This window comes from Nannobrachium achirus (genome assembly GCF_963921795.1).
Source record: "Nannobrachium achirus genome assembly, chromosome: 2".
NCBI lineage: Eukaryota > Metazoa > Chordata > Actinopteri > Myctophiformes > Myctophidae > Nannobrachium > Nannobrachium achirus.
In genome coordinates, this window is record NC_137811.1 from 21,460,695 (window position 1) to 21,482,203 (window position 21,509).

Here is a 21,509-nt window from a genome sequence, read left to right on the forward strand (position 1 = left end):
AGAGCTCTACCGACTGAGCTACCCAGGCACTAAATGTTTAAGAGAGATAAATAATGTATAAGAGAGTCACATTTTCTGGGAAGCATTTAAATTATTATCCTATTTACATCGTTGATTGTAGTTCCCTACGGATCTATAATTGAGTCCCTCCTTTTTTTCCTCTCTACACAAAAATTGCAGATATACAGTACAAGCCTGTAAAACACCCCTCACCCATTAGAAGGATCATCATAGTCATATCTGTCTGGATCAAGCAACTGTCTTACGTTTTCTACCACTGGTAACATGTTGCAAAAAAAGTGCTTGTTTAAAGTTTTTTTCAGCACTCCAAGTGAAGTGTCAGTCATTCATATGATTTCCACTCAACTTCTCTCTCCCCACAAGTCTTGCCATTAGCCAGCTCAGTGCTGTTTAAATCTGCCCTTTTCTTTAACAAAGTGTGACACTTAAACTGTGACCGTGCGACAGAGATGGAGCTGAACACGCTTTGTCACCGCTAGTGTGAACACAGCAACAGACACACCCACCAACACAAACACAACAACAAAATACGGTACGATTATGAACAGATGTTGTGTAATTATGTAGTTTATGGAAATCAGCATGCCATTGTACACGTTTAAAATCAGTTACATAGTACATACTTCAGCTGTAGCTGCGGTTAATTATATTCTGCTGATAATTCCCAAACTTAAGGATGTTACATGTTTAGTCGAAAACACATAAAGCTACACACCAAATTGTGATGCGATGCAATGCGAGAGTGTGGTCTAGCCAACACCAACTCGGGACTTGAGTTCTACAGTGTTGTTAGCTTAGCTGTCGCACTGCAGTGCATCATAGGTGGTGCGCTTCATGCCTTTCCTGGCTTTGCCCTGGGTTGGCTCCCATAGAGTCAGTTTGCTTGCCTCTAGTTCTGGGTGCCTGACGCTGTGCCCTGCCAGCCTCATACTTCTCTCTCTGACTCTGTGACACCAAATTAAAGCTCATTATTAGCTATTTCTATGGATATTATAAACACAGGTTCACAGGGCTCAGTCGTTATGATTGTATTTCATGTTTAGGTGAACCAGCAGAACAACTCTGACCTTAAATTTAAATTTGTATTCTGCTATGCACCCTACTTTTAAAACTTCTTGAAGTCCTTACATATTTATTTTGTGGGATTACTATGCATTAATTTAAACAGCTGTTAACTCATGGGGATGCATTCACCCAGAAAGCAAATTGTCAAGGCGATAAAGCGACCTAATTCTTTTTTCGAAATAGTCAACCTGTATGAACAGGGTCTTGTGCATTTGTTTGTGTGGCACAGGAAGTTTCACCAATATTCTTTTCACATTTTATACTTGCAATATTTAACTTTCATTTAACGATGGGGCTCTAAAACCCAGGGGAAAATGTTGCGCTTTTTATAATGATATCATACAGACTAAAATATCATATCATGTCTACCACACAAAGATCTGATAAACTGTAACAAAACATTTTAAATCAAAACCTTGATTTATGCAGGGCATCCCAATGAGACCTGCGCTCCATTTTCGGTGGTGTGTCTACCATGACATTGTTCTTAACACAGAGACCTGGACAATCACTTAAGATGTGTCGATTGTGGTTGAACTGAAATGACAGACATGACCTGAAATAGCCTTATGTTACAAATCAACATAATCCCGTTGGCTGTTTTCTCCGTTTTACCAATCTTTTCCCTTATATTTATGCTAATCTTATTCCAACTGTCCGTTGCAAGAAATTCAGAACAATGTTGATTCTTTTCAGCTTGGAATCTTTTTCGCCGACCGCCTGCATGCCACGGGAGGTTATCGTCACTGTTCAAAGAGAGCGACGCGAGTTCAAGGAGATCAACCTCAGAACACACAGATGGATAGGATGATAAAAAACATTAAGGGCCATCGGTGACCATTTGAACCTATCTCATGTGTCCGCACACAGGCCCCGCGCGCCAGATGTTCATTCATACACTGTGAACCTTTTTTTGGTCAATCCACTCATGTTGGACCACAATACTCAGCCATCTGAATGGGAGCATGACAGAGCGGCCTTCTCCCTCAACCTCACCGCCGCTTTGAAACTCCAGAAGGTTTACAGAGCGACTTAGTAGCTCAGCTCATAATATGGTTACTGGTTAGCCACCAGTGACCACATTCTCCCCTCTGAAGTTGCCTTCAGAGACCCATTGCAGCTGGCTGATGATCGAGGCTTGGCCGAGCTTGGGCTCTTTGTAGTGCAGCAGGTTGCATTGGCCAGGGTGATTGGTATAGAGAGAAGCAGGGAATGCCCCCTCGGTTGGTTTTGTTGTAGACCAATAGGTGTTTATTTTAATCACAAAGATGGAAACAATTGAATCTTTTGGATTAAAAAAGGCACATAATGTTTACATGAAGGGGCCGTGTTGACCGAACCAGAATTATCTCATCTAAATGGGATAGGTGTGTGGAGTTGTTGAGCTGGACTGAACTGAGAAGACGCGTTTTAGTTGGAAATGAACCGAGAGGAAGAAAAGTTAACCAAATTAATCTGAATTCAACACATCATTATGCACTTAACTCTGCTGGTCAGCATTGCAAAGAGTATGTAATGTAAGGCCGAGGTTCTTAAACATTTTTGGGCTCAGGGCACCTCTGTAAATTACTTTTTCATCCACGGCACCCCTGAATTAATTGTTACTAGCACCTTACATTTACTGTATGTCATTTCATGTTACGTAAATATGTAAATATTTCCCCCTGAGATGAGAGAGAGAATATCCGTTTCCATTAGGACGTTTAACCACTTGAACCCCATCATCCCTATTCTGGAGGGGGCTCGGGACAAGTAGTGTAGATCGAGTATACCTCAAGTCCATTTTACTCATGCAGTATAGCAGGGTTCCCCAATAGGCGGCCCGCGGGCCATTTGCGGCCCTCGGGGGGCTACTGTCTGGCCCACACCAACCCCAGTAATAATGGTGGTATAAGAGCAGAAACAACACTAGTATATCATCGTTGTCGGGTGGAAATCTCGTATCTCCAAATTTGTACGTTCTTTCGCAAATCATACAAGGCCGTCGCACAAAAGTTGTGAAAACAGCAGATCTACAAGCACACAACGCCTGTAGATCGTCTGTTTTCACTAGTTTAAATAATGTAAAAAATTATAAATTCAAAACGAAAGGTTTTGGACATACAAGATTTTCATCCGACAACGACGATATCTGAACTGTCGCTGGAGTAGTGGGAACGCCACCGTCGCCCCCTGCAATGTTGTGGCCCTCGGCTTAGTACCCTGGACATAATTCGGCCCTTGGGGAAAACTAATTGGGGAACCCTGCAGTATAGAGTGTCTAAAACTGAAGTGATATTGATACATTCCAAATGTAATGTATCAAATGTATTCCGAAACACCTTGGACTTGCGTCACGGCACCCTAGGGAAACTTGAGAAACTTGTCTGTAAAAGAAATACCCTCTCCCAGACCATGAATGTAGCTCTTACTAGTTTGAAAGAAATGTTATGTTAAAGAAGTGCATTGAATTGCAAGAAATGTCTTCCCAGTATTAGCTTGAATCTTGATTATACTTAGAGTGTGGCATCACCTGCCGAAAATGGCCGATCTCCAAGCTGACAATGCGTCGCGTCACAGCGCAGCGCGTTGTGAGCTTGGAGATCGGCTATATTCGCTATTTTTACCAAGTGCCATTTTTGCCATGTCATCCCCTGCCCGTCATGATCTGCACGTCCCTGGTTTACATCACGGTGTGAGAATGCACAACCATGTAGAAACTCTCTCTGATTCACACAACAAATATGTGTTGTCATCCCAGTCACACGGCATGGATATCCTGCCTGGTCTGGTTCACAGACCGAGGAGATAGAAACACTGTTACCTCAGTGAGGTTTGGGTCACTGAGTCACACCACTTTCCTATGTTTTTAGAACGTGGTAACTGGTAACTGGTGCAGCCGGATGATATTTGTGTATTCACCGTTCACACCCACTGTTGAATCGTACCCCAACACACATTATATGCACTTAACTGTTCTAAAATGTATTTTGAACGATTATTATTATTGCTGAACATTTAAATGTTCTGCAATGGGAGTGGTAGTGGCAGTATATCACCATTTTAAAATACCGGTATCCCAACTCTGGCTCCCTCCCCCACTATCCAAAGAAATAAATAAGATATCGCTTTGGATTTCTTTGTGCACGATATAAAAGTACAGTATATCTGATTAAGAAACAGCAGCTATATAGTGCAGGAAAGGAAGGAAGCCCGTAGGCTTCTCCAGAGATCCTTTCCTGGTTGAAATCCAATAAAGAGCAGGCATAAATAGCAACATCGAACATCTGATCATGTTTTGTTGTCAAGTTATAAAATAATGGATGACCTTTTGAATTTATATTTACCACACACAAAAAACTAACCACATTTTGGTACATTTAAGGAGGCCTAGATCTCTCTGTGAAATGTAAAAACGAAAAGAAGGAGACAGACAAATTCAGTCTGTGATTACAGAACGGGTGAGGTCATGACACCTCTACAAAGCAGCAGTTGCAGTTATGCACGTCGTCTGCAGACATACATTAATTTTGTAGTAGACGGCAGGCCTACTGGTTAGGTTTATTTTTCACGAAGGTACTGCAATTAACCTGGTAACCACAATTTTATGCTTTCTTAATCAGGGAAACAACCTAGTAAAAGCTTGTGCCTACAGGTACATATTCACGCTTAAGAATACATTGAAACTTTCCACGATGATGCTTGGTCCTCTCTTAACAGAGAGGTGACAGTTCTACCCCTGTGGAAACAGCTCCCTGCAAACCAAACACATCTTCTCTTACAGTAGATGCTTTAGGCTCTATAGCCTGGCGATCGTGTGATAGTTGCCTTGTTTAAAGTGCAACTTTTAAATAATTTTGTGTAAAACTCAGACTGATCAATGACTTGGTGGAGGTTGTTCCACTACTAGCGCTATGAACTGACCAATTACATTTCTGAATTGTTCATATCCCTGGCTGTGACAGCTGGTAGGACGCCAACTCTCAATGTTTTGATTTAATTTATCTCAATGGCTAGTGGCTGGTAAACAGTAGATGGTATCGTAGAACAAATCCCTCCCTGGTGCTGCTGAGAAAAGCGTGCCCGTCCGATGTGTGTAATCGTTGGCAGAAAAAAAAATCAGGTCAGGTCTGGAAATTCACACCAGCCAGCCAGACAGAAGATTGGACCAGAATATCCTGCAGTGAGTGCGATGAGTCAGAGTTCCTCTAATTATGACAAGGCTGTTGACTTAAGGTGCGACACTGTGTGGAATACCATCCACTTCATGACAGAACTGAGTGAAAGTAATTTCCAAATTAACAAAGCCACAGTGCTATAAACGTACTCCAGATGCTACGGGAAATGTGATGGGGGGAAATCAAAACGACACGCACACACCACCCCGCTTATGAACAATTCACACTCCAGAAGTATATTCTTCACCCTCAGCCTAAAACACTGACATGTTATGTGACAGCAAATCTGCAGCCAGAATAAATAAACTAACTGATGGGGTTGGTTGGGTGACTGATGGGCTAATATTTGTCAGGCCTGTTGGAGGTGTATCTACAGTATGAGTAGTGTTGTGTAGGAGGATGCCAAAGCATGCCTTTGTAGCTGAGTCAAAGTACTGAGTCACAGCTATAATAGATAGATGGCATCAGGATAACTTCCATGTAGCTTTCAAGCTTTTAAGAACGTAGAATAGCTTCTGTTGGAAAACGTTGGCAATGATATGATTTTAATACTAATGTAGATGGATGGGTGTCGCTCAGAGACATGAGAGTACAGTTCACTGAAATGCATCTCTATTACATAACACCTGACCATCCAACACACGCCCGCACGTGCGCACAAACACACACATGCATGCACGGACAGACACGCGCACAAAATAAGTGCTCGTAATTCAATTTAAAGGAGAATTAAGGGCTAGTGCTTTTCTTACTGTAATCTGGTGTTATTCCATCCATTAACCAGTCATAGAGGCGAAAAGAGAAAATAAATCAATTTCTAGCGCACAGTTGCTCTGAGCTGGGGGGGATCTAGCAGTCGGTCGCCTTTTTACGGCACACCATTAGGGACAGAACTCTGTGGAGACGTCTCTGCCATTATGAAAGACAGATGTACAGTAGGCTAAACCAAAAAAAAAAAGGAATGGTCGAGAGATACAAATAAGCAATTTAGAATAATGCCTCACCGCTCGAGCTGCAGTGGACTGGAGATGAAAAAACAAACAAAAAAAAAACAATACATATCGTTCCGGGGGACTGAGGATATGCAACCGGGGGACTGATCATCATCGTATGACATCAAGTTATGCAGGAACGCCTCCTGAGTGGCAAAAGTCGAAGTCATTAGGAGTCATGAGGAGTCAGTAGGAATGAGGTGGAGTCAGGAGGAGTTTCTCAACAAGCACTTCCAGACTCCAATGCTTGAACGTTTTGCCACTCAGTCTAGAGTGGCATATATGATGCATACCCTCTGTACGAGGGGTCTTCAATGGGGGGTCTGGGACCCATAGGGGGTCCTTAGAGTTACTACAGGGGGGCCACCAAATCTTTGTGTGATAGGATAATTCTGTTAAAATTAACAACTTGAAGCCTTGCATCCCAATTCTGAGGAGAACTTTAGCCAAAAATAGCCGATCTACAAGCTCTCAACGCCTCGCAGGCTCAGTTTAGAGGTAAAAAAAAGTACAAAGTGAAAGGTCAAGTTTAGTAAGTAACGATGATTTAAGTGATCAAAAGTCTGGAAAAAAAACACATTAACATGAATCTAACTGACTGATGAAAGTGCTGTCAAACAAGTTTATGAATCTATCTATGCAATCAATGAAAATCTGTATCACACGTTTATACAATATGTAGAGGGGGGGGTCCCTGCTTCATGTCTCTCTCAGCTAAGGGGTCTTTGGCCTGAAAACGTTGAAGACCCCTGCTCTATACACACAGTGTTGGGAATCAACATCAGTTGAGTAACCAAACAATGCCCTCTTGAATGGTCCAAGGTCATGGTACTTGGGAATTAATTTGAGACACGTCATAATTTCCACTTATGCAGGCAGAATTAAAAACTGGTCTATGTGCCTGTGAAGGTGCACTTGTACAGTAGCTGCTGTAGCTGCCAGGGTTTGATCACCCAATAAACAAGCTAGTAACTAATCTCTCTGCTATGTTCACCACCTGCTGCTTCATCATGCTGGTGAAACACATGTAGACCACATTACCAGCCTCCCTACAGCAACATTTAGTGTTACATTCCCATATGTTTGTAATATACTTGGTGATATACTGGCTAAGTGGTGGTCCGGGGACCCCCAGGTGTCCTTGAAGAGGTTCCAGGTGGTCCCCAGCAAAGTTAGTTAAAACTCAGCACAAAAAGAGAGGAAACTTGACTTCGGTCCATTATATCTCCCTTTTAATAATACACATTTTTTATTGTGTTTTATATCATTTGTATCGTTGATTTGTCACCTTTACAACGAGGTACAGCTTGTAAGCATCGGGCATTCGAGGCATGAGCTACACAGCCAAACGTGTGGGTAGTGCCTACTGAAATTTGGCCAAAATGGCTTGCAATATACTGTTCTGCTGGCATTTACTCTCGTTTTGGGCTTCCCTGACACTGAGCTTAAAATTAACAAAGTGTAAAAATGGCCAATATGTGGTGTTTTTTCTTTTCCTTATTACTACAATCATTCAGTGAACCAAGCAACAAAGGTAAACACCAAAGGAACAGTATTGCTGGCCTCCCAGGCCATTATGAAAAAACTTTTGGAGGGGCGCTACCCACATGTTTGGCTGTAAATGGTAAATGGTGCATTTATATAGCGCTTTTATCCAAGGCGCTTTACATAGATTGTGCATTACATTCACCCATTCACGCACACATTCATACACCGGTGGCAGAGGAAACCATGCAAGGCACCAACCTGCTCACCGGGAGCAATGTGGGGTTCAGAGTATTGCTCAAGGACTCTTCGACATTAACTCAGACATTCGAACTGGGAACCCTTCGGGAACCCTTCGTGCTCTAATAACGGTTTCTCTACCCCTGAGCTATGCCACTGTGTTGCTCATTCCACGAATGTCAGATCCTTACAGTCTGTACCTTGTTGTAAAGGTGACAAATCAACAATAACAATGATATCAAACAATACCATTTGTTATAATTAAAGGTGAGATATAATGGACCGAATGTTGGCACATTTTGGGTCGGCGCTACCCACACGTTTTGGCTGTGGTGCTCATTCCACGAATGCCTGATGCTTACAAACTGTACCTCCTTGTAAAGGTGACGAATCAACGATAAAAAATATATAAAACACAATACAAATTGGTATTATTAAAGGGGAGATATAATGGACTGAAATCAAGTTTCCTTTCTTTTTATATCAACCTATTTAAGCCAGTTTTATAATTTGGCTATTCAATATAACCGATGTGAGTTTTTAGATCTGCTATTTTTGAAAAACATTTTTACACAAAATAATGTTCTCTCTTCTGGCAAAAAAATAAAATCTTTTCAGATGGAAGTCTGTGGTCAAATACATTTGAATTCTCATGGCAGTTAATGTTGGGGTCTTTGACGTGAAAAACGTTTTGAGAACCATGTGGGCAAACCAATTCACACTGGTCTGACATCCATTACAGTAGCTGGCCTCACAATTGAATCACCCAGCCATTAGTTACACACAGCCTCCGCCATCCTCTGCTTACTTTGCCAGCTATGGCACTGGTTTGCCACACACGCAAATCCATTACCAACCGACAGAGTCTCTTTGGCTGGAACCACACTGCCTTCCCAGCACAGAGCCACTGTTGATTCCACTGGGGAACATTAATTTATGTTTCCTAATGCCCTCCATGTGGAAATAAATAGTTTCCGACCAGTGAGGGGACTGCTAAAACTTTTGTAGTGCTACTGATTATCATCACCATTTATATGCATGCAGGAATGGAAATCAGATTTTTAACTTTATGTGGCATTGATATATTTTACTGTAAAGTTTATTCTATTTTATTTGTTACACTATAGTGTCACTTGTGCAGAGAGGGTAAATATTCGAGAGTCAAAATAAATGAAATAAAACATACACCACTGTTTCCCAAACAGTGAGTCAGGACCCATTTGTGGGTTGTGGACATCGGTCGTGTTTCTAACATCTTGTTTATAGTTATTATAATTTCAAAACATAAAAAAAAAAAAAAAAAAAACATTTTTTCATGAAAAAATACGAAATTCTGTAAATTAGAAAGCAAATGTTTATGAAGTAGTAAAATGGCCGATCTACAAGCTCAAATGGATCTGCTATTTTCACTAGTTTGGGTCCCGGGCAAACGTCCAATTTCTCTTCTGGGTCTGGAGCAGTGGTTTGGGACATATTAGACCACCGGTTGTGGGCCAACCTTTAACACAAAATGCTGCTGTGATTAGGTCATTACCTACTGTAGAGTAAGTAGGTGGTTGGTGAACGACCACCGACAGAATGCTCTACTGATCCTCTGATTGGCCAAACTGGAAGAGAACCTCATAAAGGACCCCGGGGATCTGTCTGGGCAGCCATGATGACATCACATCTCGGTCAGAAACGTTTTTGCTTTAAATCCGGTCGTTGACGGTAAAACTCGTATAGTAAACATTATGACTCTGCGAAGAGAAAATAAAAGCTTGTATTACATACTTTCAAAATTCGTCAGTTAAATGCCACGTATTTTCCCAGATTCCTTTCTATTCTATGTGGTTCGGAGTAATGATTGGATAGACTAAAAGACAATAAGATTAGAGGGATTTTCCATAATAAGAATGCCAGGCTTATAACATCGTATCGTGCGTTGACTGAATAGATGTGCCTCGAGGAGGTTGAGTTTTATTTTGGGTTTTTTCTGCAACAATTAATCAGAATTGTCTTGTGTCAACAAAACCTTGCATAATAGGGAAATACCCTGATTATCTCTGCGTGATTCAAGACCACAAATCCAGTCCCATTCTGGAGTGAGAGAAGAACAACTATTTGACTTATTTGACTGGCAGAAGTCCAAGTCCATTGAAGGGCAAAATAATGGCAAAGGAATGGAAATGTATCATTCCATCTCTTAACTGACCACATCATGCATGTGGCATAACATAAGTTTAATCCAAACGCTTTCATTTTGCAATGGGAGCCAAGCAAAAACCTGGACACATCAGGACAGCTGTTGACTGGTTAATATGTTTTTGTAGTTAGAATGGGCTAATCAGGCCTGGGCCGCTGGCACTTAGGCTCAGTGTAGCCTGACAGTGTGTTGCGGGTTCAAGTCCTGATCCCAACAGCCTTTGCTGCATGTCACTCCCCAACTCTCTCCCCATTTGCTGTTAGCTATACTGTCTATCCCTCTCAAAAAAGGCATAAAAGCCAAACAAATAATATAATCGGATAATCAATGATCATCAGCCAGTTTAGTGTAACATTAGCAGATCAACAAGCTCACGCGTCGCAACGTGAGGAGATCTGTTTAGACGGAAGAAAACGATAGTTGCAACTAGGCCTAATGCTGTGTTTACATTATTGGCGACAAAGCCTACAGTATAAGTCCTTTTCAATGGAAACAGGCACGTGCACACATACCGTACAGTAGACATCAACATGCCCTTTTTCCATGCCATACCTGAAGGCAGCATTCAGGAGAATTGCTTTGTCCAAACTCTCCTGAACTTGGATGCAGCATCTTGTGTTGAAAGAATAGCCCTCTCTGTGTAGAAATCCATGCCGTACACCACATCTCCAGTATTTACTTGATAATGCTTGTTCAGTGTGGTATCGTATCAAGCGTTGTGAAAAGCTCACAACGCGTCGCACTGCGACGCGTCGATATTTCCACCAAAAGGCCCTTTTAGAAATGTCAGCCTCTGCCTCTCTAACATTCTCTGCACATCCCTGAATGGACCAGCGACAAACTACAGCGCAATGTACAGTGACAGTCAGCGACAGTATGCTACAAACTGAGGCCCGTTGTCACTTTTTTCAGCTCTTTAATGATGGGATGGGATAAACAATTCTTGATATTGTTTCACTTTTTCCACTTCCCTTCTCTCTAGCCACAAGTTTCCTGCTCTTTTACGTAATGGAAGAAAGACTCATTCTTGCCATTAACCAGTTCCCTAGTTAACACTACCTTTTGGCTTGAACAACACCTCAACAGCGGCTCTTGTAATGCAGCCAGCTATCCTTTGGCTGTTTTGTAGCTTTGTCACCGCTAGTGCGCAATCTGCGCATTCAGCATAAGGCTAACCTTCAGTTATATCTATGGGTTGATGGGAACTCTCATCTGATTTGTTTTATTCCCCAGTATTGTACTGCATTGTTTTTCAGGTTTGTTTTTACTTGATTTGATTGATTTCATGGTATTTTTGTTATTGTAGTTTTGGTGACAGGGCAGAGAAAACAATAGGGTAGGATAGCACAGGGATAGGATAAAACTTTATTGATCTCCAGGGGAGAGATGAAATTGTTATGGAAGCAACTCAACAGTACTGTAAAAATGGGGTGCCCGCTGGCCTGGTGGTCAAGGCGCATACCACATACTAGGCTATGATGCCTGCTGGTGTCGCCGGTTCGATTCCCGATCCGGACGACCTTTGCCACATGTCATTCCCCATCTCTCTCCCCATTTCCTGACAGTCTACTGTCCTATCAATAAAGGCATAAAAAGCCCAAAAACAAATCTTAAAAAAAAAAAAAACAGTACTGTAAAAAGATGACATAGGCCTACAATAAATAACGCTGACAGAGAACAAAATACATAACACCAACAGGGCACAAACAAGATCATTTATTTTATTATTTCATTTTAAAGTAAAGTATTGTTCTTGTATGAGGAAGATATTGATATTGGTTTGGCCATGCCAGCCAGGCTATTTTGAATCTCGCTCCATCAGGCAGCCATGTTGCCTAGGAGGGCAAATAGTTTAGGGTCCATGTGCCACTCTTCATCCTCAATCAGTTGGAAGTGATGGCACCTGCCAATCATTCAATCAGAAGACAGCTGTGCTGAGTTTACAAAAGGTGCTCACTGCTGACTAAGGGGAGTAGTGAATAGTATTGAGTAGTGATGTCAGTAGTCTCACGTAGCCAGACAACTATTCCACAATCACCTCCGCTTTAACCTGATACTCATCGTTCTTCTTATAAGTTACAGCAGACTGTATGACGGGAGCATTTGCAAATCGTGGGAGTCAACAGTCTGGCCCCGTGAGACTATGATGTCAGTGACATCATGAAGTTGTGCTTGGTCTTCCTCCTCAAGCCCACATTAGCGTTTATCACCACATAAGCATGGGGTGGCTCAAAGTAGCTGCCAGAGTACAGCATCTTGCAATGGGCCTGGTGTACAAGATACACTACACCTCAAAGATTCCCATGTACCTGACAAACTACTTCCTAAACGTGAAGGATGTCCATGATCACAACACCAGAGGCAGCTCCTCTAATCATGTTCAACTTAGATTTAACACAAAAAAAAGTCTCTAATTCGTTCTCCAGCTATACCGCCAACATGTGGAACACCCTTCCGCAAGCTTTAAAGGAGTGCTTCAAAAAAGTCACCTAAGTTCAGACAGCTGCTACTCGAAAATATAATGACTAACTTGTAAATAGACTAATCCCCCATGTTTCCACCCCCTTCCCCCCCCCCCCCCCCAATTTTCTGCTTTTGTAATTGATGTTATCCTATGCAAAGTACTCTGTTCTATTCGTCTCTTTCAATGTTATATGAGATACAGTGGTTCCTGTGTAAATAAGACGTAAAGCTTACTAGGATCTCCTTTTTAGTTGACCTTGTACCAGTGATTTGTGCTGTTATGAAACTACTTATAAAATGCAGGCGCCCCCTCCCTGAAGCCTTGGACTGTCTCTCTTGTCTGTGCTGCATTGGGTCAGACGCCACAGTATTCTGCTTTTTAGCATCCCCAGTCCTGACGGTAGACAGCAGCGCTGCAAAGAGCAGCACACTGGCCTCAGTCAGGGGCGTCACAAGGGGTAGGAAAGTGGGACTGAGTTACCAGGGCCCAAGGTGGAGGGGCCCTAGTAACTTTAGCTATTGAAAAATAGCAGATATACAAGCTCACAGCGCGGCACCGAGTGCCGCGCTGTGAGCTTGTAGATCTTTTGAAAAGTCGTGAAAATGTGCGCAAATCTTTGAATATATGTATTTTTTAAGTGAACATTTGCAACTCAAATTTTGCTCCTGGGGGGTCCCTGGGACTGAATATTTTGAGAGGAGGTCCGTGGCCAAATTCACATCATTTTGGGGGTCCTTCACGTGAAAAAGTTTGAGCATCACTGACATGGAAACATAGGTTTCTTGCACACATTTTCAAACATTTTCAAAAATAGCAGATCTACAAGGGCGCTGTGAGCTTGTATATCTGCTATTTTTCAATAGTTAACATTCATGGGGGGCCCACAGTGAATCCTTGTACCCAGGGCCCAGAATTTGATGTGACGCCCCTGGCCTCAGTACACTGATAAAACATCTGTTTGACCAAAACGCAGACATTAAAGGACTGGAGCTTGTTCAAACATAATAATAATACATGCATACAGTTCCAGGCAAGTGATTTGATTGGCAGGGTTAGGTTGGCATTACGTTGGCAGTGGGCTCTGATATAAAGTAAAACAACCTTTACTTCTTTTTTTACTGTAATTATCACTCATCATTAGAGGAATTTCCATTTACTAAGTAGGCAATTATATAGTACTTGCTGTTCATTTGTTATGGATACTTTCCTTGTAACTGTATTTGATTACCATGTAATTTCCTGGTAAATACTGGAAATTAGGGTTAATATACTCAAAATTACATTCTGTGTATTGCTAATCGGAATATTTGAGAAAGATTGATGGTTATTGCAACTACATGTGTCACACAAATAGGTAATATTATCAGCTAAATTAGAAACATATATATATATTTTATCTGTTTCTGTGTGCCAGCATTGCTTGACTGATTGAATACTATTAGAAATGTAAACAGCGTGTGGTACTGTCATTTGTTTAAGAAACACAGGATAAGATGTTGATTTCCTTTGTGCAGGCACGTGCATGAGTGTGTGTGTGTGTGTGTGTGTGTGTGCGTGCGTGCGTGCGTGCGTGCGTGCGTGCGTGCGTGTGTGTGTGTGTGTGTGTGTGTCGTCTTGGTGGTGAATGATGGATGCAGGGGGGGGGGGGCATACATTAAGGCAAGAAGAATAACTTGTTTACATTGTGGTCCTATGTATTCAATTCATCAACATTGATTGATTGAAGAGTTTAATAGCAGTTTGCAATAGAAAAAAAGTAGAGTTTCATGACAGCACAAATCACTGGTACAAGGTCAACTAACATCAATTACAAGGATAACATGGCATAAATAAATTACACAATAATATATGTCATCAACCAATACTAAAACACTGAGGAATAGGAAAAACGGCGGCAGTGAATGACATGTCCATTCTACAGGGAATTAGATTTTTCAGGCCTGTTTTGAAAGAAAGTTCCAGGAGATGGAAAGTAACACCACCTGAATGAATCAGAATTAATATGAGTACCTTCAGCTGTATTTAACCTGGTCCAGTCATATTTCCCTCTACACCAAATCTCTGCACCAAATATAAAGTTTAGTCAGATGGCAAGCCAGCTTGGACAACAGATGCATCGCCATCTTTATTGTTGTTCAGACATTGTTACAGTTACTGTACCTCTCTCTGTTGCGAATTGAGACAACAGACATAAAACGTAATGATTGCAGCTTAAGGTGGGTGTATTACCAGGAAGTTTAAATGAACAAAAATATGAATTCTACCACTTTTTGTGGTCACATGTTCAAATACTGGATTCTGATTGGCTTAAAACAGTGGTAAATCAGGCAACAACCTTGAGTTGACTCATGGACCCCGCCCACTGAAACAATTAATGATTGTAACTAAAGATCCTTGCAAGTTACAACTGTGTTTTCTTTCATTTATATGGTAAAAGTGGTAGAAAAGCAATTTACCATTCGCCTCGAGCCACAACCCTGAAACAGTGGTAAATCAGCCAACAACCCACTCCCTCTCATGGTAAATGGCTTACATAGACAGAAATAACTGTTGAAAAGGCCCCCCCCCCAACACACACGCAAGCAGGTGGAGACTGAAGTTATAGATAATTAGGCCGAACTGTATATTTTATTTAATTTATTCCAGTTGATGTGAAGATTTTTGCGTCCGATGACCAGTGTTTGTTTTATGCGTGGATATTTTCATGTTTTCATGCTTTGTTTAACATCACTGATCAGAATGTTGTAAAATGCTTCTGTTTTTGTTTTGTGTTTATTTGTGCTTATAACACTATTGCTTCTGTTGAATGTCGATTGTCGAGGCCTGCACATGCAGGTAAAATACTGTAGATACACTTTTTGTTTAACCAGAGAATTGACATATTTGAAATGTATAGTGTTTATATGTTTGCTGTTAACTTATTTTCTTCTAGACTAGAAACCTCATGTCTACACAACCTGTAGAAATAAAACCGTCGCGTCAGTGCTGGGTGTGGATTCTTTGAGTGAGCTTACTTTCTTTAAAGATTTTTTTTTTCATGCCTTTATTGATTGGACAGTAGACTGACAGGAAATGGGGGTAGAGATGGGGAGTGACACGTGGCAAAGGTCGTCCGGACCGGGAGTCGAACCGGCGACGCCGCCAGGCATCCATCCCTTGGGATAATAAAGGTATCTATCTATCTATCCATGCCTATGTGGCAATGCCTAAGCGGTATGCGCCTGGACCAGTGGACACAGCCGCCCCGTGTGCGCTTACTTTCACTTCATCCACTTTTTCCTTCAACAACAGATCTACAAGATCGCTACGCATCTCTACAGAACAGATTGTGAGCTTGTAGATCGTCTATTTCCGTCCAAAGAAAGTTGGCGTATGAAAAAAGAGGGGTAGTATAGCATAGCAGACCCCTGGGGCACACCGGTCAACTACAGTACGTAAGTATAGGGTTGGTTAAACAAGACGAGGGCAGTGCCAGTAATGCCAAGGGTGGATCTGAGACATGTACTGTACTGTGTGCAATGGCTGAGGTTGTTGAAGGCAGCTCTGAGGTCAAGGAGGATGAGGGTGTTGAGGATAAAAGGAAACACTCCCTCACAGGGACGTGCAGAGAATGTTTAGAGAGGCAGGGGCTGACATTTAAAATATTTTCGGTGCTTGATACCGAACTGAACCAAGCATAATCAAGTCAATACTGGAGATGTGGTGTACAGCATGGATTTCTATAGAGAGGGAGAGGTTGGTCAAGGCAATTCTCTTGAATGCTGCCTTCAGGTATATGGCATGGAAAGAGGGCATTTGCATTTCTTTCACCATAGTGAAAACTGCTTTCATGGTCTGGAGAGGGCACTTTTTTACAGATGGATAAAAGGGCAGGGGCTCAAGCCCCCTTTGATGTCTATGTGTGCATGTGCCTGCTCCCTCATGCTTTCATAGCGTCCAGGCCGGACTACAGCATCTAAAGTCTTCCATGAACGTCAATATGTACAACATTCTGCTGCCCCGTTTGCTCACCAGTAACCCACTCCTGACCGGAGACCACATCATGATAACACCAGTCCCCCAAAGACCTGCACTGGCCCCTGGTCAAACCATAGTCTGTAAAAAGAATGTTCACCGTGACGCCATTGGTTTCGACGGACCGTAAATGAATCCTATTTTAGAGCGATTTCAAATCCGCCATCCTTCTACATCCTGTCCAGGAATGCTACCGGAAATTAATCAAATGAACGCTATTGGCTGGAATGTAATAAAAGCATATCCTGATGATTTAAAAAATGCGTTAAACTAGTGATTGAAAAGATAAAGTGTTTATGAAAAGGTTTACTATGAAAAGAACCGGAAGTAGGCCTCTTTCAGTGAACAAAGTTTACCCCTTGGGTCAAACACAGGAGAAACTTCCATATCCTTGTCGCCACCTCAATGACTTACTCCTTGTATGGACCGCTCTGTCCGTGACATCAGCTATGGTGATGACGGTTTTTCTGTGTACTGCCAGATGTAGGTGCGGTTAGCACTGCTCAAAAAGACCCTCAACAGAACAGAGAAGTGTCGGAAAGTGCCATCTGTACTGGAACGAAGAGGATGGATTTAAAACACCCTTTGAAAGGACATTGCCAGTTCAAAAATAATAGACGCTTGAAACTGACAAAAGAAAATTCCCCCCTTCCTGAATGTGGAGGTGCGTGGGTCATGGGGACACTGTTCTTCTATTGTAAAAGACCAGCAGAATAAATGAGAGAAAATAATACAATATTTCTCATACTGAGCCAAACTGGTTTCTCATAACCAGACGTCTTAGATGTCACACGGCAAAATTCCAATTCAGAGTTCACCATGTATGTCAAACGCAAGGCTCACTTGTCCTGGAGTCTTAACAGGTGGAAATCCACATCTGCTGTCAATTTAATTCAAATAGTATCAGCACTTGGTAATTAAAAACGTTAAGCTGCAATCAGACAAACAATGGATAGTGCCAGAGAGAGAGAGAGAGAGAGAGAGAGAGAGAGAGAGAGAGAGAGAGAGAGAGAGAGAGAGAGACACCACACACAAGGAATGACCCTATTCCTGGCAGGCGTGCTTCGCTCCCATTCTATCTTTGTATGATGTAAGAGTTTGGTGTGTGTGCGTGCGTGCGTTATGTGCCTGTGTGTCTGCCCGGCATACGTGCTTTACAAGTCCTCCTCCTCTTCCCTTTAGCAGAGCGGCTTGGTATTCCCTCCTGCTCTTCATGTGGTCACTATTACGCTACCAAGAAAGGCGAGCGGCCCGAGCGTTCCACCGCAGATTGACCGTCAGCAGACCACTAGTGTGGTCGCAGAGGGAAACCTTTGCTGGAAGGAAACCTTGCCGTGGGACGGACGGGGCAGAGCTTAACTAAACTCTCCTCCTGACAACCCCTGTAAAACAAATAAAGGTAGGCCTATATGGTGGTGTGCGGTGCGGCGAAGGCCCAAAAGGAATTCATTCAAGGATGTTTGTTTATCCTCGCTCTCTGCCAATCTCTTTCGACATATCCATCACCCTTTTTGAGAAGTAGATTCTCAGTATTCGTATTTCTCGCTAACCCCCTCCCTCCTCCCCCACCTCTCTCTCTCTGTCCCCTCCCCTCTCCATCCCTCTTTCTCTCTCATTTTTTTTAATGAGAGGCATAATTCCATCCGTGCACCTATCAATTTCTCTCTCCTGAAGGGCTCCACTGTTTTCTCTGTTCTCCTTCCAGTCAGTCGGACCTCGGCAAAGACAAATATAGTTTTCGACAAGTCTTTTACTGGCAATGAATCCGTCCATGCGCTTAGTTAGCTCATGCTTGGTCGGTACTAGTTTGACAATTGAAAAAACAGATCGATGCATCTGATCTATCTATCATGTTCGGTACTCAACTGTTAGCCCGGGCCTCAAGTGTGAAAAGTAAACAGGGATTGAAAAGCAAGTGAAAATGACCCAGTGTGGGCCTATTTCACAGTCTTGCAGTCAATACTACTACTTTCTCTCTTTTGACCATAGACCTCAGTTGTAGTATATAAGTTACTTTCTGTATTTTGTAATACACTTGCATTTTGATATTAAGGGATGATGTATTAACTCAAATGTGAGAGGGTTAAGTCCACCCACCTTTCTTTGATGATTTAGCTTCATGATAGCCATGCCTGTTGGCCCTTGGCCATCCCTATGATCTAAAACATGGAGAACAAGGACCCTTACCTACCTATGTCCAAGTGGACATTTTGGCTTAAGGGCAGTGCAATAGAGGAAAGACCATAGGGACACAAAATCATCCTCCAGGGAGCATGAATGCACCAAGCATTCTGACTGGATTCATGGTAATCCAGCCGGTCATCCATCCATCCATCCATCCATCCATCTTCTACCGCTTATCCGGAATCGGGTCGTGGGGGTAACAGTTCCAACAGAGATTTCCAGAGTTCCCTCTCCTGAGCAACATTATCCACTTCCTCCTCCTGGGGGATCCCCAGGCGTTCCCAGGCCAGTGTGGAGATGTAATCCCTCCATCTGGTCGTTGGTCTGCACCGGGGTCTCCTCCTAATCTGTCTCCTTTCCAAGCAAAGGAGCAGCGGTTCTACTCCAAGTCTCTCACGGGTAACTGAACTTCTCACCCTATCTCTAAGGGAGATGCCAGCCACCCGTCTGAGAAAACTCATCTCAGCTGCTTGTACCCGTGACCTTAAACTCTTTCGGTCATGACCCACATTTCATGACCATTGAGGTGAGAGTAGGAGCGAAGATTGCACGGTAGACAGAGAGCTTTTCCTTCTGTCTCAACTCTCTTTTCGTCACAACGGCGGATCTCCTGCTCGTCCTCCCCTTTCACTCATTTGTGAACAAGACCCTGAGATACATAAACTATACTTCACCTGGGGTAAAGTCTCATTCCCTACTTATGCTTAAGTGATCAACTGACCAACTGACCAACATTGCCATCTACTTTCCATTCATATTTTGTTTTGCTTTCAGTAAATATGTCCACAAATAAGCTACATATTGAATAAAATGGTTCCATTCTGAGACATAGTGGCTTGTAGGAAGCCAACATTCTGTTCCTATTAAGCAATTTTATGAGGTGTGTGTGAATCACCGGGATCCAGCTGTGCATTTATTTAAATATTTATTTTTGCTTCTGTTTGGAAATCCTGCAGCTCCAATATTGAACACCTCGTTTTTTCCACGAAGCTTCACAACAACGTTGACTCAGAAGTGTGTGGATATAGGGTTGTTGTCAGTGTGTCTCACACCTCTACTGTGGAAACACGTACTTGTGGAAAATCCAGTGAAATTCCACCAGTTAAAATAATACAGGGACTGTACTGGCTAATGTAGAAGTCATCCATCATCGTTCAATCATTATGGGTTATTACTACACAGCAAGTGCCTTTCATGTTCATGTAAACAGTAGAGTAAAATCTGTTGCACAACTTTTTTAGCTGCTTCAAGTAATTGTGGCATCTGCTAGCTTGAAAATAAATCTTTAACAATGTCTCTTGGGAGTAGAGCAAAAGGGAGTAGACATCTATGAGACAAATCTTTTTTTATATATATCCATCTTAATATTCATCTAAATGTTTTCAAATACTGTAACTATCTGCTTTACTGACAAGAACAATCCTTTTTGTTAAGGTATACTGGCTTGCTTTTAAACATTACATAATAATTCAACCACAATGCATTGCGATGCAACACATTGTAAGGTTGTAAAATCTATTTTTTTAATATTTGTGTACATTTCATACATTTAAACACTTTCTGCATAATGAGTAGTTTCTACTTTTGGTACTTTAAGTACATTTTGTTACCAATACTTTTGTACTTTTACTCAAGTGTGATATTGATACTTTTACTTAAGTAAGAATTGTGAGTACTCCTTCCGCCACTGCTTCATATACAGTACTCACACTTGAATTTGACAGGAGATTAGTGGCATGAAACCCGGGCCTTTTGACATAGCAAGGAGGCCTCCTGTGATCGGCTGCAAAGATTACACAGGCCTCTAGTTAAACGGTAGTCAAAAATGAATCCCCCACTCCCCCAGGCTCTCATCAGTCATCACACACGCACACACACACACACACACACACACGAACGCACACGCGTACACGTACACGCGCACACACACACACGCACACACACACGCATACACGCGTGAACAGACATAAATGCCCTGTGCTGCTGGGAAAGCCCAGTGGCAGGCATGCCAACGGCGTCCTGGTGAGCGAACAGGAAAGCATGCTGCTGTTTCAGTTTGTCATCTTTTCCAAGGTAACCAGAGACTGCAGGAGATTAGCAGCCCCTTGGAAAACACTCACTGCAGAGATAATGATGGAAAAAGACAACAAAGCAAAAAAGAAGAAATGAAAGACTCGAGTGGAAACCCCATCGCCGGGTCGTGATTCTGTCATTTTTTTATGCAAGTATTTCATATATCATGTAAACGGCTGATCTACGAGGTTAGAGATGGAGATCAAAAAAGAAAGCGTGGCAATAATTTGGCTGTCAAGTAATAATCAGGTTGTTTTTAACAAGCTGGACTTGTGTGTGATAAATAGCAGCACTTTACAGTAGTCTAGATACAGTCAGTGATACCGTTTGGAGTGAATAATGGGATATTACAAAAAATCTAAGTAACACTAGACAAGAAGGATATTCAGTTGATGATGTCATTCTGAATGTGTTTTTATGTTGTATTTTATAAGTGCACCATCAGAAACACATGCTTGCTGACATAAAAACACATGTACAGTGTGTACACACACACACGCACACATTCACTAGGCCTACAAGGTGGGCACCAAAACATTCTGGGCATTAAGGAAAATTGGGCACCTAGGAAGAGTGCATGGGCACTAGGGAAATGTGGGCACTTAGGTTGTGCGTGCGTGCGTGCGTGC